This window comes from Rana temporaria, chromosome 8 (genome assembly GCF_905171775.1).
Source record: "Rana temporaria chromosome 8, aRanTem1.1, whole genome shotgun sequence".
NCBI classification, from domain to species: Eukaryota; Metazoa; Chordata; class Amphibia; order Anura; family Ranidae; genus Rana; species Rana temporaria.
In genome coordinates this window covers 184499204-184521080 of record NC_053496.1, presented here as the reverse complement: position 1 = coordinate 184521080, position 21877 = coordinate 184499204, and the positions used below count along the sequence as shown (strand labels likewise).

The 21877-nt window shown below is 47.0% G+C and overlaps 1 protein-coding gene and 1 long non-coding RNA gene across 2 annotated transcripts in view; both read left to right on the top strand.

Moving 5' to 3' along the window:
* Window positions 1-21877, top strand: part of LOC120909614 (zinc finger protein OZF-like) — a 713034-nt gene that overhangs the window by 588171 nt on the left and 102986 nt on the right. The gene's annotated exons all lie outside the window — the stretch shown is intronic.
* Window positions 5415-6654, top strand: LOC120909661. The gene is made up of 3 exons (XR_005741322.1): window positions 5415-5471; window positions 6256-6370; window positions 6642-6654. It is a non-coding gene; the product is annotated as an uncharacterized LOC120909661 (long non-coding RNA).

The following is a 21877-nucleotide window of genomic DNA, read 5'->3' as shown; positions in this document are numbered from 1 at the left end:
CAAGCGTCCTAATACTTTTGGTAATATAGTGTATATATAAGACATAACAAACATGCTATACTTACCTGCTGTGTAATGGGTTTGCAGAGCACCCCCGATCCTCCTCTTCTCAGGTCCCCTGTCGGCACTCCGAGCACACTTGTGCATGCTCATTTCCGAGCCAGCTCTTTGTGTCCATAAGACACAGAGAGCTAGACTCAGCTAACCTGCCCCACCTCACTGGCTGTGATTGACAGCAGAGGGAGCCAGTGGCTCCTGCTACTGCATCTTAGCCAATCAGGGGGGAGAGACCTGGGAGAGCCTTGACTCTCTTGCACATCGCTGGATTGAGATCGGGCTTCGGTAAGTATTTGGAGGGGCTGCGTACTGAAGGTTTAGAATGCAATGATGGTAAAAAAACTTCGCCCTTTACAATTACTTTAACTGACCGACCGCGGCAAGTTGGCTCCCCTGCGCGAGAGCACGTAATATAACGTCGGCTCTCGCGCAGGCCACTAGGGGCGTGCGCGACTCCCGTGCGCGTGCACGATCGCCGCCAGGCACACGCGATCGCTCGTTACAGAGCGAGGACCGGGAGCTGTGTGTGTAAACACACAGCTCCCGGTCCTGTCAGGGGGAGAAATGCTGATCTTCTGTTTATACAATGTATGAACAGAAGATCGGTCATTCCCGCCCCCTAGTGTTAACCCCTTCGCTGCCAGTGGCATTTTTACAGTAATCAATGCATTTTTATAGCACATCACTATAAAAATGTCAATGGTCCCAAAAATGTGTCAAAAGTGTCCGAAGTGTCCGCCATAATGTCGCAGTAACGGAAAAAAAATAAATCGCTGATCACCGCCATTACTAGTAAAAAAAAAAATATTAATAAAAATGCCATAAAAATACCCCCTATTTTCTAAACGCTATAACGTTTGCGCAAACCAATCAATAAACGCTTATTGCGATTTTTTTTTTACGAAAAATACGTAGAAGAATACGTATCGACCTGAACGGAGGAAAAAAAATGTTTTTTTATATATTTTTGGGGGATATTTATTATAGCAAAAAGTAAAAAATATTATTTTTTTTCAAAATTATCGCTCTATTTTTGTTTATAGCGCAAAAACTAAAAACTGCAGAGGTGATCAAATACCACCAAAAGAAATCTCTATTTGTGGGGAAAAAAAGATGCCAATTTTGTTTGGGAGCCACGTCGTACGACCGCGCAATTGTCAGTTAAAGCGACGCAGTGGCGAATCGCAAAAAGTGCTCTGGTCTTTGGGCAGCAATTTGGTCCGGGGGTTAAGTGGTTAAGCGTTGGCTTCCTGCCAAACAAAATGTTTCGATTTTTTTTTGCTTTGGAACCACAGGGCAGTGCACACCCCCATGCTATTTGTTGGCCAATCTTTTGCCTATTAGCCTAGAAAATGGCCATCATTGTTTTTGAACAGTCAGTTCCCATTAACCTTAATGGGGTTCGGATTCGGCACCTAAACTTTGGTAATGTTCTACAAACTCGCCTCGTACCCAGGTACGTTCTGCTCCTCAATAGGGATGAAATACTGAGAGTGATATGAAAACTTTGATCAGGTAAATAGAATATTGATTTGTCTGTATTTACATCAGTTTGAAAAGAGGGACAATTAAAGGACAAAGCACGACAGATCAAATTTTACTCCTGATAATGGACAGTGATGAGAGCTATGATAAAATAATATCACATTACCTCCTCTGCTGCCAGTTCCAACAATGTCTTCTCTGAAATTCCTTGAATATGGAACTTCCTGTCTTTACTCGACAACATTTCCTGTCAGTTCCTGACATCACTTCCTGTCTTCCATAGAGATTTCCTGTCTAGGAAGAAGTGAGATCACCATCTTGTGGAGTGCAGAGGAACTGCAGCCCTGAGAAACGTCTTGTAGTGTGAACCCGGCTGTGTGTGTATGTACTGTTTATCGATATATATACGGGACCATTTTCACTCCCACCAAGGGGGATAGAAATATTTTATGCAAACAATAACATCTGCAGTGTTCTCCCATTAATCCATAACCCTTTCCCAACAATGGCCCGGATTCACGTAGCACTTACGCCGACGTATCTCGATATACGCCGCGTAAGTGTAAATGTGCGCCGTCGTATCTGTGCGCCATGCCCACAGAACTAGATACGCCTGAAAATAAGCTTCCTACAACCGACGTAAGTTTCCTACGCCGTCGTATCGTGGGCGCATATTTACGCTGGCCGCAAGGGGCGCTCCCATTGATTTACGATTTGAATATGCAAATGAGTGAGATACGCCGATTCACGAACGTACTTGCGCCCGGCGCATTAATATACGCGGTTTACGTAGGTCGTACGCCCGAAGTAAAGTTATTCCCCATCTATGAGGTGCAACTCATGCAAAGGTATGGACCAGGGAACAGCCGTCGTATTTTACGTCGTTTAAGTAGTAGGACGTGAATAGGGATGGGCGTAGGTTACGTTCAAGTCGTAGGCAGTGATTCGACGTATCTTAGGCAGTATTTCCGACGTGATTCTGAGCATGCGCACTCGGCTGTGTCCACGGGAGGGCGCATGCGCCGTTCGTTCGGCCAATCATTTGTATGGGGTCACGCTTCATTTAAATGGATCACGCCCATTTTTACCTACTTTCAATTAGGCCGGCTTACACCTACGAATTTACGTTATGCCGGTGCAACGTTGGGAGCAAGTGCTTTGTGAATACTGTGCTCGCCGCTCTGCGCTACGTCGGCGTAGTGTATATTCGATACGCTACGCTGGCATAACTATGCGCCGCTGTACGTGAATCCGGGTCATTATGTCCACATCATTGCATCACAGCAGTAGATATCTATAACTCAAACGTGTCACGCTAAGATTCAGTGTTTTCCACCAGGTAAAGTCCATAAAACAATCCATGATCTCTTCTACACCCCGCAAGATAACTGAAAGTGCTCCCCACATGTGATTTTTGCTCCTTCAATCAGAAAGGTCCTCACCCTCTGTAGTACCTCCCTATTACTGAAAGATAGCTCAGCTTTATTGGTATTGTAGATAAGGATCTGATATAGGTGTAAATGGGGCGACCATCATATAAAAGGAAAAAGTCGGCATGGGGGGCTCCCCCATAATTCACAATAGGCCCTTCAGGTCTGGTATGAATTTTTAGAGGACCTCACCAAAAAAAAAACTGCTTGAAGTCCTCCCCAAATTCTATAGAGACCCTTATGGCTATCATGATTTTTAAGGGAGAATCCCATGCAAACAAAATGTTTGAGGTCCCCCCAAAATCTATAGCAGGCCCTTATCTGAGAATGCAGCCTGGCTGGCCAGGAAAGAGAAGACATTAGTGTGCATGCCCTTCTTGAACCATACCAGGTTACATGCCCTCAACATGGGGGGGGGGGCTTGCTTTGATGGACCGCCCTGGCAAAGTACCTTGTCCCCATGTTGATGAGGACAAGGGCCTCTTCCCCACAACCATGGCCTGGCAGTTGTGGGGGTTTTAAAAGCTCCCATATAATATTTTATGTCCCATGTCCTTCAGCTCCCGTCTGGGAGTGCCAAATCAAACTGGGAAACCCGGCCTCTATCATAGCAGAGTTAGATCGACTTTTAAGATACTTCAAGAAGTAATGAAATCTACTAACAGCGGTTTATGCATACAGGCCAAAATCCTACTATGATTGGCATTGTGCACCACCAGACTGAAGCTGAAGGTTCTTAGAAGGCTTTAAGAAAGGTGCTCGAAGCTCATTTATGCTTTGAAAATATCTACTCTTGGACTACCAGAAAAATGCTGGTAACCTAATGGCCTCCCAAGGAGATTGCTTGCTTCCGAGTCATATCCAGAATTCCCTTTACCTATCTTCTGCTAGTTTAAAGGAGAAGTCCAGCTTGGGCTCGTTTGGCTGGGTTTCTCTTATGGGTCACAGGAGTGCAATTTGTTTTCAGCAGAGGACTCTGTCCCCGGACCAAGTCTGTGACCCGTTTTGTCCCCGGACAGGATTTGAACAGGGGCTGAGGCAATTTCAAAGACAGTCAGTGCAGAATTAAAAACAAATCTGAATTACACAGCCCCGCTCTGCCGCTCCTACTAGCTTAGGGGGGTGTATTTTTTCCATTATCTGTGCCCCTTTCTGGTGATCATGTGCTGGACGGAGCAGAGTGAATATTTCTTCAGTTTTGGGCGCATGCCCATTCAGCTCCGCTTGCATGTTCTTCTGCCTTGGCTCAAGTCCCGGTCAGCTGCCTGCCTGCTTATCTCCTTTCCTTCTCAGGCGGAATGATCTTCCTCCGCTCCCCACCCAGTAGTAGCCAGGGCCCGGAGAGTAAGACTTGACAGGCTGTGAGGCGGGCGGTGGCAACGGGCAGAGAATCGCTGATTGCCGCCATTACTAGTGAAAAAAATATGTTCCCGGATTTCATTTTAAAAATGTGGTCACCTTAACCTAAGTAAGTATGAATCTACAAGAAAAAAAACAACCCATACTTTTCTTTTAATTTGCAGAATGCCCCAGATACACATACAGCACAAGGCCGTGTTCACACTATGAGGCATTTCTCGGGCTGCAGTTCCTCCAAGCTCCACAAGGTGGGGATCTCACTACTACCCAGACAAGGGGCCAGATTCACGTAGATCAGCGGATCTATAGATCCGCTCGATCTACGTGATTTAAGATCCGCTCCCGCAAGTTTGAGAGGCAAGTGGCTAATTCACAAACCACTTACCTCCAAACTTGCGGCGGCGGATCCTAAATCCCCCGGCGGAATTCAAATTCCGTGGCTAGGGGGAGTGTACTATTTAAATCAGGCGCGTTCCCGCGCCGATTTAAATGCGCATGCGCCGTCCGGGGAATTTCCCGGCGTGCATTGCTCCCACTGACGTCACTAGGACGTCAGTGGTTTAGACGTGAGCGTGACTTGCGACGCGCGTGTTTGTGAATCAGCGTACGCAAACGACGTTAGAAAATTCAAATTCGACGCGAGAACGCCGGCTATACTTAACATTGGCTGCGCCTGATAAAAGCAGGGGTAAGTATACGACGGGAAAGCCGCTACGGAAACGTCGTAAGAAGACTGCGTCGGGTCCGCGTACGTTCGTGAATTTGCGTATCTCGCTGATTTACATATTATTCAAGGTAAATCAGCGGGAACGCCCCCGGCGCCATTTTTAAATCAAAAATAAGATCCGACAGTGTAACACAGTGTAACACTGTCGGATCTAAGCCCTATCTATGCGTATCTGATTCTATGAATCAGGCGCATAGATAGGACCAGTGTAAGTCAGAGATACGATGGTGTATCTGTAGATAATACACTGTCGTATCTCTTTGTGAATCTGGCCCAAGAAGTCTCTATGGAAGAAAGGAAGTGATGTCAGGTGTAGACAGGAAGTGATGTCAGGTATAAATGGGATGTCTTGGGTGAGAGGCGAGTCGGGAGGAAGTAGAGAGAAGACATTGCTGGAACTGGCAGCAGAGGAGGTAATAAGATCTTATTTTCTATTTACACCCAGTAACCCCCAATCATGTCCGTCCTCTTCCTCCATAGTCACTGTGATGTATTTTATCTCCAGCAGATGATGATACACACATATATAGTGTGGAAACCTAGATTAACCCCTTCAGGGTCAGAACATTCCCCCACTTCTGGGGCTGGAGGGAGAGCTCCGATCATTGGAGGTCATTTGGTGAACGGGTTTGAATTGTGTGTGTTGTAGTGGTGGGGTTCATCTTCCTCCCAGACACCAAGTAGGAAGTATTTGGACAATATTGCCAATGAATCCTTCTCTAATCCAGCCGGGCCAAGTAAAATTGGTGACGAGGCATCATCTTTGGTTTTATCTGTATTTGAAAGAACATGAAGTCCCACCACAGGGTTCGGTGGGAGCAGAACATGGTGGAAGGAACTCAGCAGCCATAACAGTCTACATAATGGAGCTATGGCCCTCAGGTATGGTTCAGTAGAAATTGTCCAGCAGAAGGACAGCAAATTGAACAGGCCTAAACTGGGGAAGGTGTTTTCCAGCAAAGAAAATGGGTGTAGCATCCATCTGAGATACAGCAGTGACAAAATTGACCAGGCTTTATTGGTCTACAGATGTGTCCGGCCCTAAATTTGTGTAGCCCTGGTGGACTTGCTTGTCCTCTACTACATCCCCATGCAGTAAATCCCACTTGTGCGAGACTGTCTCTTAACCCCTTGTATCCCCATCCTAACATTGTACAATAAATACAGTCCAGATAAATATCCGCTATCAATCCACAGAGAAACCCGCATAGATCACATGACCACATCAATGAGGATGGAGAAGGACCGGAGTCACATGACTGAGAGGATACTAAACCTCACCCTGGAGATCATCTACCTGCTGACCGGAGAGGTGAGGAGGATTCTGGGAGGTCACATGACATCACTCTTATCTCTATTAATAAAACACAGACCTGACCGGAGAGGTGAGGAGGATTCTGGGAGGTCACATGACATCACTCTTATCTCTATTAATAAAACGCAGACCTGACCGGAGAGGTGAGGAGGATTCTGGGAGGTCACATGACATCACTCTTATTTCTATTAATAACACAGACCTGACCGGAGAGGTGAGGAGGATTCTGGGATTCTAACATGATATTCCTATTGGTTCTCCAATACAGAGATTTCCTCTTGTGAAGTCAGGTGATCACATGACCATCACAGTGCCTCCATGTGACTCCCTAAAACCCGAGAGACACAACATGGAGAAGATTCTAGAAGTCACCAAGAAGATGATGGAGCTGCTGACAGGAGAGGTGAGGAGGATTCTGGGACATTATCCAGTAACAGACAAGGGGTGTGTCTGGATGGTGACTGTATCATTGTGTGTGTCAGGTTCCTATAAGGTGTCAGGATGTCACTGTCTATTTCTCCATGGAGGAGTGGGAGTATTTAGAAGGACACAAGGATCTCTACAAGGACGTCATGATGGACAATCAGCCGCCCCTCACATCACCGGGTAAGAGGAGACTTTATTGTAAAGGAGAGAGCAGTACGGAGGCTCCACCTAGATCCCCCATCATCTGATAAACACATAGAAACAATGTATTCAGTCAGTGTGTGTGTTTCCTACAGATGGATCCAGTAATGGGAACCCACCAGAGAGATGTCCCCGTCCTCTGTATTCCCGGGATATCACACAGGAAAGTCACAACTACAGAAAACGACATCAGGTAGGTGATCAAAACGTATTTGTAGTTATGATTTATACACAAGCATGTTTCTTATAATAAATATTTTATTACATATTCAGAGTGGAAACCTCAGGGATGATAATATTGTTGTTAAAGAAGAGTATAAGAAAGGGGAGGATGAGGAGTACGGGGTGATGGAGGAGCTTTTTGAAGGACACAGGGATCTCTTTAAGGATATCAATATGGAACCATCAAATAACAGAACCCCACCAGAGAGATGTCCCCGTCCTCTGTATTCCCGGGATTCCACACAGGAAGGTCACACCATCCCCCACCATCATCAGGTAGGTGGAGTTGAGGGTCGGGAACATAAAGTGATTGAACACTCTGACATGTGGAGATGATGTGTGGACTCTACAAGATGATATTTTCTATGTGATCTCACATCATAAATACTTCTATGTTACAGATGTTATTTTCTGCCACTCTGTTGGTTTAGGGTGAAGATCTGATGATCGTAAAAGTTGAGGATGACGTAGAAGAGACGTATGTGAGGGATGATCAGCAATATACGGAGGAGGCTGGAATGACGAGGACATTCATAGAGGAGGACACTCCTACAGAGATCAGCACAGGTGACCCATAATATATTCTTCTCTTATCTCTGCTCTGTTACTGCACACTGATTGGTCCTGAGTAGGGTGGGGACTGAGTGATATCAGCCAATAATAGGGTAATAACAGTCACCTCCCTGTACTGAAACCTGTTTTGGGGGTTCAGCTGTCAATATTCGTTTGTGTTTAATTTCTAGTTACAGTAGCACAAATGTGATAGTTATCCTTCTAGGAGAACATCCTGCAGCAAGCTCCCTCCAGTGCTGCAAGCTTCACCAGAAGCCTAGGCCTGTGGTCACTTGTTCTATGGTAAAGGGTCTGCAAGTCTGAACTTTGACCCTCTTGTCTATCAGAGATCACATGACCCAGTGCCTAGGCTTGTGGTTGTGTAAAGAGCACGCCCCTCCCAGTCCCCATTGGTTCCTGCTCTTCTGACAAGGCTGTGTAAATGTAGAAGTGATCTGGGAGGAGGACCAAAGGTTCTTTGATGGGGGGAAGAGTCCCAGCTGGTTGGAACCTCCACAGAGAACATCTCCTCACTCATATCTACCTGATCCAGATGGAATCTTGATGGAAGTGAACTAACCCTCTCAGATATATTGATGATGTTTTTCTATTTTTCCAGGACACGCCATGGAGAAACCCTCAAAGGATCGTCTCACTTTATCTCCAGGTTGTAAAATGGAAGATGAGGACATCACAGGAGATTGTGGAGGAGAAAAGACAATGAGCTCCACTATGGATGGAGGACTTCACAGTGTGGATAGACCATGGAATCCCTCCGACTCTGAGCAACCTTGTACTGTGAGGGGTGGGGCCGGTATTCAGGAGGAGGAGACATTTTCTTGTCCTGAATGTGCAGAAAGTTTTAGTTCTGAATTGAGCCTTTCTGTACATTGGAGCTCTCACATGGGGGCGAAGCGTCATTCCTGTCCTGAGTGTTGGAAATGTTATTCACGGAAATCAGAACTTGTCAGGCATCAACTATCTCACAGAATTGTGAAGCCGTATTCCTGTCCTGAGTGCGGGAAAGGTTTTTCAGAGAAGTACAGTCTTTCCAGACATCAGAGGATTCACACAGGCGAGAAGATATATTCTTGCCCCGAGTGCGGGAAATGTTTTTCACGGAAATCTTATCTTTCTGAACATAAGAGGTGTCACACGGGGGAGAAGCCGTATTCCTGCCCTGAGTGCAGTAAATGCTTTTCACAGAAGGCCCATCTCAACACGCATCAGAGATCTCACACGGGTGAGAAGCCGTTTTCCTGTCCAGAGTGCGGGAAATGTTTTGCAGACAAGTCTAGTTTTCACAGGCATCGGAGATCTCACACGGGGGAGAAACCACATTCCTGTTCTGAGTGCGGGAAACGTTTTTCGCAGAAGTACAATCTTTCTGAACATCAGAGATCTCACAGAGGGGAGAAGTTGTACTTCTGCCATGATTGTAGTAAGTGTTTTTCAAGCAAGGCCCAACTCTCCATTCATCAAAAATCCCACAGAACCCTTAAGGTGTATTAGTGTCCTGAGTGCGGGAAATGTCTTCTATATGGATCATATTTTGCCGTACATCAGAGATCTCACACTGGGAAGAAGCACACCTTGATCTACACCTCAGAAAACACGTGGCTGAGCGATCCTCTGATCTTCATAGTGTAAGAGACATTTTATAAGGACTCCGTTGTTCACTAAAGACATTGACATTTGGCGTTCCCTGCTATGAAGGATGAAAAGTAACCGTGTCACTCCTGGATAAGATCTTCCTGCAGTGTAGTCTGATCTCCCCTACTTTTCAGCAGGAGCTTCAATGGAAAAATACGCTATGTGGCCAAAAGTATTGGGACACCTACATGAACTTTAATGGCATCCCAGTCTAAGGCCGCGTACACCCGATTGGACATTCCCATAACATAACCGTGGATAAATTTCCGACAGATATTGGCTCAAACTTGTCTTGCATACACACGGTCGCACAAATGTTGTCGGAAATTGTGAAAGTCAAGAACGCTGTCACGTACAACACGTATGACGGCACTATAAAAGGGACGTTCAATACCAAGTGTGGCACCCTTTGGGCTTCTTCTGCTAATCTCGTGTTAGTAGAAGTTTGGTGAGAGACGATTCGTGCTTTTCAGTCCGTTACAGTGTGACGAATGTGCCATCTCCATTACGAACGCTAGTTTTACCAGACCGAACGCTTCCGTCTCGTACTTGATTCAGAGCATGCGTGGAATTTTGTGCGTTGGAATTGTCCACACACCATCGGAATTTACGAGAACGTATTTTGTTTGAAATTTTTGTTGTCGGAAATTCCGCCAGAAAATGTCCTATGGGGCCTACACACGGTCAGAATTTTTGACCAAAACCTCCCATTGAACATTTGTTGTCGAAAATTCCAAGCGTGTGTATGCGCCATTAGTCCGTAGGGTTCGATATTAAAGTTGGCCCACCCTTTGCAGCTGTAACAGCATCAAATCTTCTGGGAAGGCCGTCCACAAGGTTTAGGAGTGTGTCTATGGGAATGTTTGACCAAGTCATCTCAAAGGTGTTCTATCGGGTTGAGGTCAGGACTCGCAGGTTCCTCCACCCCAAACTTACTCATCCATGTCTTTATGGACCTTACTTTGTGCACAGGTCCAAATCATTTGGTGGGGGGGGGGGATTAAGGTGTGGGGTTGTTTTTCAGGGGTTGGGCTCGGCCCCTTAGTTCCAGTGAAGGGAACTCTTAGGCCGCGTACACACGGTCGATCCATCCGACTGATGGTCTGATGTGCGTACACATCGTTTCCAAAAACCGATCGGGTCAGAACGCGGTGACGTAAAACACACGACGTGCTAAAAAAACGAAGTTCAATGCTTCCAAGCATGCGTCGACTTGATTCTGAGCATGCGCGGGTTTTGAACCGATGCTTTTGTGTACTAACCATCGGTTTGGATCTATCGGTCAGCGGTCCATTGGTTCGATTTTAAAGCAAGTTCTCTAACTTTTGTCCGAAGGACAAAAGAGCGATGGGGCGTACACACGGACGGTTTGGACCGATGAAACTGAACTTCAGTCTGTTTTCATTGGTTTGGACCGATGGTGTGTACGCGGCCTTAAGGCGTCGGCATACCAAGACAATTTCATGTTCCCAACTTTGTGGGAACAGCTTGGGGACGGCCCCTTCCTGTTCCAACATGACTGCGCACCAGTGCACAAAGCAAGGTCCATAAAGACATGGAGGAGTGAGTTTGGTTTGCGGTGGAGGAACTTGTCTGGCCTGCACAGAGTCCTGTCCTCAACCCAATAGAACACCATTAGAGTGAAGACTGCAAGCCAAGTCTTCTCTCTAACATCAGTGCCTGACCTCAAAAATGCGCTTCTGGAGGAATGGTCAAACCTTCCCATAGACACCCTCCTAAACCTTGTGGACGGCCTTCCCAGAAGAGAAAAAAAAATATTTCCACTGTTCCCAAGGGAAGTGAATATTAGATTCCAACACTAAGTTACTTAATTGCATTAATAAAAAATCACTGTATACATTTGTAACTTTCCAGGCAATCACTACAATATCTCTTCTGTTTGTGAGTGAACAAATGTAAACCTATTGGATTACATTACTAAATAAAATAAATTGACCTTAAATTGCCCCCCCCCCAGTGCTTTCTCCAGTGCCCTTGCCTGCAATTTATTTTACTGTACTTTGTGTCTGTAACCTGCAGAACGACCATGGCATCAAAAAAAGCTTGCCTCCACCTTAAACGCGGTATATGACCCGCTGGAAAACAGCCACAGCGATACAGAATCGCTTGCAGAATTGAGTGATAGAAACTCGTGGGGAAGTTCGTCATCAGACACAGAAAGCGATTTCAGCGATGATCCTGCCATTGCGCCCAGTAATGTGCGGACTTGGTGCTCGATTGACTGCGGTACGGTTTTCCCGACAGGAAAACTGCCATGACAGCTATGGCCGTGTGTATGCTCCACTGCAGTGTTTCCCATAGAAAAACTGCCGAGCAAAAAAAAGCAGTTCTCATTTTTTTGCTCGCAGTTTTCCTGTCGAGAAAACTGCTATGGAGCATACACGCGGATGGTTTTCCCGACCAAAAGCAAGCATGGCAGTTTTCCCGTCGGGAAAAACAGTCGTGTGTTAGGCCCCGTACACACGACCGGTTTTCTCGACAGAATTCAGCAAGAAACTCGATGGGAGACGTATTCTGCTGAGAAAACCGGTCGTGTGTACACTTTTCGCCGAGAAACCCGTCGGGAAACTCGTTGAGCCAAAAAGAGAGCATGTTCTCTATTTCCTCGTTGGGCAATGGGAACATTTGGCTCGACAAGTTTTTTGACAGCCGAACAAGGAACTCGACGAGCAAAACGATGTGTTTTGCCCGTCGAGTTTCTCGGTCGTGTGTACTGGGCCCCGTACACCCGACCGAGAAACTCGACGGGCAAAACACATTTGCTCGTCGAGTTCCTTGTTCGGCTAATGTATCCAAATGTTCCCATTGCCCAACGAGGAAATAGAGAACATGCTCTCTTTTTGGCTCGACGAGTTTCCCGACGGGTTTCTCGGCGAAAAGTGTACACACGACCGGTTTTCTCGGCAGAATACGTCTCCCATCAAGTTTCTTGCTGAATTCTGCCGAGAAAACCGGTCGTGTGTACGGGGCCTAAGAGGCATCAGAAAAGAAACCCGGTTCTATTGTCCCGATTGTGACGTCGGACTTTGTGCTGTACCACGTTTTAAGATTTTCCATACCCGGGACGTTTACTGAAGCAATATGACTACTGATATTGCAGCCTTGTTTGGCCAAAAAAAAATTCAGTGTTTTTGATTATATTATTTACTAAAATGTATTGAATAAAACGTATTATTATTATCATATTATTTAAAGTTATTTATTTTATTATAATTTCTGATTTTGTGTTTCAAACGTTATCATACCCGAGAGGTCTACTAGACTCTGGTCCGGACAGATTTAAGTGAGTTATTCCTAAGTGTAACGGTCACCACCGTTTACAACCTTCCATCCCAGTCACGACAGCTTATCGACACTCCAACCCACAGGACCCGATCCATAAGAATTCCCCCCAGACATGAGACACACAGCTCTGTGCTTCTGGTTTCAAATGTAATGACACTTTAATGGTTTCTTCTCAGCTTTTTATACAGTACAAGGCATTAAAGCAACAATGAGATCTCCACCCCCCTAATCACACACTAAGGCTAATTACTAAACATTCCTTAATTAACAGCATAACAACAAAACACCTTCACCCACTGAGTTCCCTAGGCAGACGTTTCGTCTCCGCATACAGCTTGACACCTATTCACACCTCTGAGCATCAACAGGCTGTAGACAGTGTTATCACACATAAACAGTATTTAGCATGCATAATTAGAGTTCTGGGAGCAGACCTGGGTTAACACCTTCACACAAGGACAATGGAATGTCTTCCAGGAGCCCTGACTCAATTAGCATGTCACTAGTCAGGGCTAAGCATAGAATGAGTCACTATTGACTGGTTGGGCCAACATCTTGCAGTATCTCAAAATCCTGCAATACGAACTATCAGTGATGTCCTATCTCATGTAATACATGAATTATGATTCACTTGCCACCCCATGCCCAAAAGGCACAGAGTGGACTCAGACCCAAGAGTTATCAGTGACGCTGACACAGGAGTATCCCCCATCCTCACAAAGTCTCTGGGTGTCCCCGGGTCATTCCGTTACACTAAGAATTACAGGCCTTCAACGTAAAACGTCAAATTTCCAGGCAAAATGATTGTACCGCTTTCAGCACCTAAAATCTGAAATAATCATAACTCAGGGAGGTTAAGCAAAAATTTAAGGACCAGGAAATTATAATTGAAGGGTCCCCTAGTGTCACCCTGTACCAATACCTGCCTGTCATTGACCTTACCTGCTGTAAGTCCATCGTCTGCTCACCTTCCATGTTCTCTCCAAAACTGGCTGTCCCATTGGTGTGTGCCGGGGGTGCCTAGGCACACCCTAATCACCCCGTACAGTGCAGATTTTCCCCTGCTTCCTGGCACCCCCTGTCTCACACCTGTAGTGCTGCCAGCTTCCCTCCTCTCCTGCTGCTGCATGGGATGTGTCAAGATAGAAAGCGGAGGAAGGGGCCAGTAAATATTTCATTTACTGACCTCTTTCTTTTCTGAATGAACACAATGAGTGATCTGTGCCATCGCTCCTGTGTTAATTCTTAACTGAAGCATGGCAAACTGGTGAGATTGGGATCATGGTTGGGCAGCCGGCAAATCGGCAACAACTGCGTGATGCTATCATGTCACTATGGACCAAAATCTCTGAGGAACGTTTCCAACACCTTGTTGAATGTATGCCACGAAGAATGAAGGGAAAAAGGGGTCCAAACTGGTACTACCAAGGTGTACCTAATAAAGTGTCCGTGTAGTATATATAAAGGTATATACTATATTTACAGTATACTGTGGGCTAGATTCAGCAACAAGATACAGCGGCGTATCCCCAGATACGCCGCCGTAATTTCAAATCTGCGCCGTCGTATCTTTACACCGATTCTCAAAGGCAGATACGTTTAAAAAAAATAGGCTTCCTCCGCCGACGTAACTTGAATACGCCGGAGTATAATTGTGTACAATTTTACGCTGGCCGCTAGGTGGCGCTTCCGTAGTTTTCGGCGTAGAATATGCAAATGACCTAGATACGCCGATTCACAAATTTACGTACGCCCAGTGCTATTTTTTTACGTCGTTTACGTTAGGCTTTTTCAGCGTAAGGTTACTCCTGCTATTAGGAGGCGCACGCAATGTTAAGTATGGCCGTCCTTCCCGCATCAAAATTTTAATTGTTTACGTTGTTTGCGTAAGTCGTTCGCGAATAGGGCTGGACGTAATTTACGTTCACGTCGAAACCAATACGTCCTTGCGGCGTACTTTGGAGCAATGCACACTGGGATATGTAAAAAACATCAATCACGTCGGGTCACCAAGAATTTACATAAAACACGCCCCCTCATCTGCATTTGAATTACGCGCGCTTACGCCGGCCCCATTTACACTATGCCGCCGTAACTTAGAAGGCAAGTGCTTTGTGAATACAGCACGTGCCTCTCTAACTTACGGCGGCGTAGCGTAAATACGATACGCTACGCCGCCTTTAACATTGCGCGCCCCTACCTGAATCTAGCCCTGTATATTTATTTGCCATAAGATAACCACCCCTTGCTAAGGAAATAACCAGTTCTGATGTCACAGGTAACATCTGAAACTCCCTCAATGACCATCTCCCCGATCTCTCCAACACCCCATTCACACCCACTAACCTCGGATTGCGAGTAACGCGGTTCGCATTACGAGCACTGTATTTTTTAAAATTCTGACTCGGTTTGCGAGTGTTGTCTAGCAAAACTAGCAGGATTCAAGCCAAAGCGGTGTGCAGTACTGCGTTTGGCCTGAGGTGGGGGGGGGGGCGCCGGAGCCCTTTGGAAATGCTCAGAAAACCTTGAAAATACTCCATTCCTGAGCCTTTCTGAGGCTGTCCTCGGGTTTCTCCGAGGCTCTCCGGCGCCCCCCCCCCCCCACCTCGGGTCACATGCAATATTGCATGCCATTGAAGTCAATGCGGAAAAAAATATTTTCGTTTCCATTGACTTCTATGGGGAAACTCGCTTTGAAATGCGAGTTCTTTGGATTACGAGCATTCTCCTGGAACAAATTATGTTCGTAATCCGAGGATCCACTGTACCTGTAAAGGGAGGGAGCCCTGTTTATAAAGGGATGAAGATGAAAAATTACTTACTGGGTACTAGAGGTGCCTTGGGGGCAGGGCCGGCCTTTGGGGTGTGCGAGCTGTGTGGCTGCACAGGGCGCCTTGGGCAACAGGGGCACCGTGCGGCCATCCAGAGGCGTACTAAGGGGAGGGCCTACCCCGGGTACCACACACTGGGGGGTGTCAGACCTGCACCCCCCTCCGCGATTGTATTGCATCCGTGGTGGCAGCACCGCAGGTTTAGGCAGCGGCACACTGGCACAGGCAGGGAGAGGCGAGCTAGCTACAGTGGCGAGGGGGAGGGGGTGTGCGGGGGGGTGCAGGGTGACACCGCTGCACCTACCATCCCCTCCTCTTGCAGCCACAGGCTGCTTGTCTGTGCGATCCCGGATGTCACAGGCACAGCCGAGTGAAGCCGCCTCCCCCTCCTCTCTGTTTATGTGTAAACAGGGGGAGGGGACCTGCTGTGCATGTCCCGCCGCACTGATCGGAGGTACTGAAGGGGGGGCTGCACTGAACGAGGGGGCTACACTGAAGGGGGGGCTGCACTGAACGAAGGGGGCTACACTGAACGGGGGGGCTGCACTGAACGGGGGGGGGGGCTACACTGAACGGGGGGAGACGACACTGAAGGGGGGGCTACTCTGAATGGGGGAAGCAACACTGAACGGGGTGGCTGCTCTGAACGGGGGGGGGGGGGCTACTCTGAACGGGGGGGCTACTCTGAAGGGGGGGTCTGCACTGAATGGGGGGGTCTGCATTGAAGGGGTGGATACACTGAAGGGGGTCTGTGTAACATGCAGGGGGTCCAGAGCTGCAGGGTGCTGTGTAATGTAAAGGGGTCCAGTGATGCAGGGTTCTGTGTAATGTAAAGGGGTCCAGTGATGCAGGGTTCTGTGTAATGTAAAGGGGTCCAGAGGTGCAGGGTGCTGTGTAATGTAAAGGGGTCCAGTGATGCAGGGTGCTGTGTAATGTAAAGGGGTGCAGGGTGCTGTGCAATGTAAAGTTGTCCAGAGATGCAGGGTGCTGTGTAAAGTAAAATATTTATTTCCTCTTTGTGTATGTTTAGGTGACCAGGGGGCAAGGGGTGAAGATGGGGGGGGGGGGGGGGGGGCGCCACAGGATTAGCTCGCACAGGGCGCCTGAACACCTAAGGCCGGCCCTGCTTGGGGGTATCACAGGGCCGGAAAAGCAACATGGGGAGGTTTTTGTTTTTAATAAGGTAGAGATTTCTTCTTAAGTAACTTTTGCCTGAACTTCTCTACATTAATAATTACAAAAACAGCTTTCAGTTCAACCAAAATACCTCCCTTTACCCAGATATACTATATATTTCTCTCCCCCTTGGTGGGAATGCAGATGACCCCATCTATAAGGATATACAGTACATACACACACAGCACAAGGCCGTGCTCACCCTACGAGACGTTTCTTGGGGATGCAGTTCCTCTGAGCTCCACAAGGTGGTGATATCACTTCTACCCAGATAAGAAGTCTCTATAGAAGACAGGAAGTGATGTCAGGTACAGACAGGAAGTGATGTCAGGTACAGACAGGAAGTTCCGGGTCAGAGGTCAGTCGGAAGGAAGTAGAGAGGAGACATCGTTGGAGCTGGCAGCAGAGAAGGTAATATGCCAAGAGTGCTTCATATATAAGATAGAATATATTAAACGATTGCCAATACTTGGGATATGGTAAGAGCTTGGCAATACGAGAGGGCTCGAAGGGCCCTGATTGTGAGAACTCAGGGCCAGATTCACAAAGAGATACGACGGTGTATCTACAGATACACCATCGTATCTCTGACGTAAACTGGTCCTATCTATGCGCCTGATTCATAGAATCAGATACGCATAGATAGGGCTAGATCCGACAGTGTTACACTGTGTTACACTGTCGGATCTATTTTTAAATTTAAAAATGGCGCCGGGGGCGTTCCCGCTGATTTACAAGAAATAATATGTAAATCAGCGAGATACGCAAATTCACGAACGTACACGGACCCGACGCAGTCTTCTTACGACGTTTCCGTAGCGGCGTACCCGTCGTATACTTACCCTTTCTTTTATCAGGCGCAGCCAATGTTAAGTATAGCCGGCGTTCCCGCGTCGAATTTGAATTTTTTAACGTCGTTTGCGTAAGTCGTTCTCGAATACGGACGGACGTCGTTTACGTAAGCGTCGCAACCACCGACGTCCTAGCGACGTCAGTGGGAGCAATGCACGCCGGAAAATTTTGCGGACGGCGCCTGCGCATTTAAATCGGCGCGGGAACGCGCCTGATTTAAATATGACACTCCCCTAGCCGCGGAATTTGAATTCCGCTGGGGGATTTAGGATCCGCCGCCGCAAGTTTGGAGGTAAGTGGTTTGTGAATTAGCCACTTGCCTCCTAAACTTGCGGGAGCGGATCTTAATTCACGTAGATCGAGCGGATCTATAGATCCGCTGAGCTACGTGAATCTGGCCCTTAGAATCTAAAAGGGATGGGCAAGGTATACAAAAGGTAATGACTGTAGGGGACGAGTTTATGTAGAAAGTAAAAGTTTGGTTGTTAGGTGGATAGGAGGCAGGATAGGCTTTCCTGAAGAGATGAGTTTTCGGGGCTCATCTAAAAATGGACGGAGTAGGATATAGATAGTAGGACCTAATTAGGGTTGCCACCTCATCCCTTTAAACCAGAACACGCAATATTTACATATTCTGTGGCTGATTATGGTGTTACTTAAACTCACTTAGTGCCTTATCTATATTAAATTAGCCTCAGAACCTGTGTAATCAATATGGCCCAGATTCACAAAGCACTTACGCCGACGTATAACAAGATACGCCGACGTGAGTGCAAATGTGCGCCGGACCCACAAACTAAGATGCGCCTAAAAACAGGCTTCATCCCGCCGACGTAACTTGCCTACGCCGGCGTAGGGTGGGTGCACATTTAGGCTGGACGCATGGTGGCGCTACCATTGATTAGCCATTGAAATATGCAAATGAGCGCCCAACGCAGTGCGCGTTAGTTTTACATCCGGCGTAAAGTTATTCCCAATAAAGGAGGTGCAACCCAGCAGCAGACATGCAAAGGGCTGCACCAGGGAACACAAGCCGGCTTATTTTACGTTGGACGTGTCTGGCTGGGCGTAGGTTACGTTCACGCCGTATGCTGTGATCCGGCGTAGTTTAGGCAGTTGTTCCGACGTGGTTGTGAGCATGCGCAGGGGGATGCGTCCACGTCTCAGCACATGCGCAGTTCGTGATACGTATCTGTGTGGCGCTCGGCCCAGCGCAGCGTTGGGAGCACTGGCTTGGTGAATTCCATGCTTGCCTCTCTGCGCTGCGTTGGCGTAACGTACATTGTTTGCGCTACGACGGCGTAATGTGCGCCCGCTCTCTGTGAATCTGGGCCAATTTGTGGTTTAAAATGAGGGGGCAACCTTAGACCTATTGTTTAGCCCAAAAGTTCAGACCAGACACTGGCTGTTCTGATGTTCATCTGAACGTTTAGGGCATTCAGCATGGATGAACATAACGGCTTTCTGCTGTCAATGGTCGCTAAGGAATCAGCGGCTGTCTACTCTTGCTGCGTCGATATACCATACCACTGTTGTCACTTAGCCCGTTCGCTTAGAAAAGCTGATAACAGCTTGGGGGAGACTATCATTTGGATAATACTGTCGGGATCGGTCGTGAGCACTGGGTCATCGTTTTTTTGGGCAGTACAGCGTATTTTCAATGAGGTATGTTTTTGAGGACTTGTCTAATGTTTGGGTGTCTTTAGTTCTAGGTTATAGCCTTTTTTTTTGTGTGTGAATGGGCAGGGGGTACCCCCTACTCATTCATGTACAGGGTGGGGGTATCTGAAGACCTTCTTATTTTCAAAGATGGTTTCAAGGTTCCAGCATTCTCCACGCCCACAGACCCCCACAGCCACCGGCCAGGGTTGTGGCTAAGAGGCCCTTGTCCTCATCAACCACCGCCCCTCATGTTGAGGGCATATGACCTGGTATGGTTTAGGAGAGGTGGAGTCACTCTCATTTCCACTTTCCTGGCCAGGCTGCATGCTCAGATTAAAGAGGAAGTAAACCCTGGTGGGTTTTACTTCCTCTTTTGCTCGCTAGTATGCATCACATACTAGCCCATTATGTGCCACTTACCTGCAAAATAATCCAGCGATGTCCCCTGTGTAGGCAGCGTCCATCTTCTGGCCCTCTTCCTTCCATGCCACGGACTCCGGCTCTGTGATTTTCCGGAACCGCGTGACGTCACTCCCATGCATGTGCACGGGAGCCGCGATTAACGGCACAGGCTGGGGAAAAAACGGCACTTAGTTTTGTTTCTTCCCCGCACATGCGCCGTTGGAATTTTCGGCAGACTACTAGGTAGATTCAGAAAGAGTTAGGCCGGCGTATCAGTAGATACCTAACTCAGAATCTGCGCCGACCTATGTTTAAGTGTATGCTCAAACAGAGATACGCTTAAACATATCTAAGATACGATGGCTTGTGCCGTCCTATCGTAGGTTGCAATATTTCTGCTGGCCGCTAGGTGGCGCTTCCATTGCGGCCGGCGTAGAATATGCAAATCACTAGATACGCCTATTCACGAACGTACGCACGGCCGCCGCAGCACATTTACGCCGTTTACGTAAGAGATAGGCCGCCTAAAGTTAAAGCTAGGCCCTCGGTGGCGTAGCCAATGTTAAAGTATGGCCGCCGTTCCCCCGTCGAAATTCGAAATTTTTACGTCGTTTGCGTAAGTCGTCCGTGAATAGGGATTTACGTCGTTTACGTCCACGTCGAAATCAATAGGCCCGTGCGGAGTACTTAGCCGCAATGCACACTGGGAAATGTAGGCGCCCGGCGCATGCGCAGTTTGAAAAAACGTCAAAAACGTCAGGTCAAGCCCCATTAACATAAAACACGCCCCCTTAGACAAATTTGAATTAGGCGCCCTTACGCCCGCCCGCTTTAGGCTACGCCGCCGTAACTTAGCAGGCAAGTACTTTGAGAATCAAATACTTGCCTCGCTAACTTACGGCGGCGTAGCCTAAACACGCTATGCTACGCAAAGTTGGGCCAATCTCTCTGAATCTACCTATACAAGTGAAATATCTATATCTATATATATATTTCCACTACCTATAGGTAAGCCTTATTCTAGGCTTACCTATAGGTAGAAGTGGGTTTACAACCACTTTGAGGGTTTGGTATGGATTTTTAAGGGGACCTCAAGCATTTTTTTTGCATGGGGTGGCAATTTATTTTAAATCCACACCAATTAAATGGTCTGGTATAGATTTCCTGAAAAACTTCATGTTATTTTTTTTTTGTGGAGGTACCCCCTTATAAATCCATACCAGACTCGGCTAACAGGTAAATGTAAACAAAGGGGCAGGGTATGAATTGTCTGGTTTGAATTTTGAGGGGGATTTCATGCAAAGGAAAAAAAATCTAAAATCATGGGGTCCCCCTAACGTCTATACCGAAACCTTTGTGGGTGGTATTGATTTTAAAGGATAACACCATGCAAGAAACTTGGAAAAAATCAAAGGACAGTATTTATTGTCCCTTGTCTGCAGATCCAATGTTATATAAAGCAAGTCTAGAAACAAAACACACCTATCAGAAAATAGAATTTGTGATCCAGAAAGGCCAAATCGGTAAAGAGATCCCGGGCCCCAAGAATTATAGCAAATACTAAACAGTCCAGATTAAATATGTTCCCACTGGGAGTCATGGTTCTAAAATACATACTGACCTTCATATTGCCTCCTGATCTCCCCATCCTATTATTGTACAACCAACACCAATCCAGATAATTCTATGTTATCTGTCTACAGGAAAACCTTCATAGATGACTGCAGGAATGAGGATGGAGGAGGACCGGAGTCACATGACTGAGAAGATTCTAAACCTCACCCTGGAGATCATCTACCTGCTGACCGGAGAGGTGAGGAGGATTCTGGGAGGTCACATGACATCACTCTTATCTCTATTAATAAAACACAGACCTGACCGGAGAGGTGAGGAGGATTCTGGGAGGTCACATGACATCACTCTTATCTCTATTAATAAATCACAGACCTGACCGAAGAGGTGAGGAGGATTCTGGGAGGTCACATGACATCACTCTTATCCCTATTAATAAAACACAGACCTGACCGGAGAGGTGAGGAGGATTCTGGGAGGTCACATGACATCACTCTTATCTCTATTAATAAAACACAGACCTGACCGGAGAGGTGAGGAGGATTCTGGGAGGTCACATGACATCACTCTTATCTCTATTAATAAAACACAGACCTGACCGGAGAGGTGAGGAGGATTCTGAGATTCTAACATGATATTCCTATTGGTT